General features: G+C 43.0%; 1 protein-coding gene across 1 annotated transcript in view; it reads right to left on the bottom strand.

Annotated features, from left to right (window-relative positions):
* The window catches only part of LOC116685760 (circadian-associated transcriptional repressor), a 38230-nt gene that overhangs the window by 1062 nt on the left and 36144 nt on the right, over positions 1-1024 (bottom strand). The window lies entirely within an intron of this gene.

The following is a 1024-nucleotide window of genomic DNA, read 5'->3' as shown; positions in this document are numbered from 1 at the left end:
ACAAGGTGGAGGGATTATATCTCCAACCTGGCCTGGGAACGCCTCGGGGCCCCCCAGTCCCAGCTGGTTGATGTGGCTCGGGAAAGGGAAGCTTGGGGTCCCCTGCTGGGGCTGCTGCCCCCGCGACCCGATACCGGATGAAGATAGACAGATGGACGGAGGAGAGAGAAAACACTCATGTAAAGCGTAACTCTCACTAAAATGCAACCTTTTTGTGAATGTACCCGACGACACGAGGGTTAAACAATGACCCTATTTTCCTATGGTTTGGGTCTAAGTTACTGATGGAAGAAAATCTTTGAAATTGGTCCAGTAGTAAGAGCGACCGCTGCAGTCGGCAGCAGGAAAATAGCTGCAATGGAATGATAATGGGAAATTACATTTTCCGTCCACTAGACGTGTTTGCCCTTTAAGAAGCTGTGAATTGCTTAAAGTGCTCATGTTTTGCTTTTTGGCTTTTTCCCCCCCTTTCCTTTATGGTGTTATACAGTGGCTTGCAGAAGTTTACACACCCAGGCTAAAGTTGATTAAAAATAAGGAATAAAAAAAAAAATTTTTTATCCTAATGCCTTGATTCAAAAGATTTAGGAAAATCCAACCTTTCAAGGAAACCAATTTTCTTTGTGAATGAATAATGTTTTGTAAATAAATACATTTTCTTCGTTAAAATACAGGGGGCATAAGTATAGACCCCCCTATGTTAAAATACAGGGGCATAAGTAAGACCCCCTATGTTAAAATACAGGGGCATAGTATAGCCCCCACCTATGTGAAATACAGGGCATAAGTTAGACCCCCCTATGTTAAATACAGGGGCATAAGTATACCCCCCCTATGTTAAATACAGGGGCATAAGTATACACCCCCCTATGTTAAATACAGGGGCATAAGTATACACCCCCCTAGGTTAAAAATACAGGGGCATAAGTATACACCCCCTATGTTAAATACAGGGGCATAATACTCCCCCCTATGTTAAAATACAGGGGCATAAGTATACACCCCCTATGTTAAAATACAGGGG

Source organism: Etheostoma spectabile, unplaced genomic scaffold, assembly GCF_008692095.1.
Source record: "Etheostoma spectabile isolate EspeVRDwgs_2016 unplaced genomic scaffold, UIUC_Espe_1.0 scaffold270, whole genome shotgun sequence".
NCBI classification, from domain to species: Eukaryota; Metazoa; Chordata; class Actinopteri; order Perciformes; family Percidae; genus Etheostoma; species Etheostoma spectabile.
The sequence above is the reverse complement of the archived record's forward strand: the minus strand, read 5'-3'. Positions and strand labels throughout refer to the sequence as shown.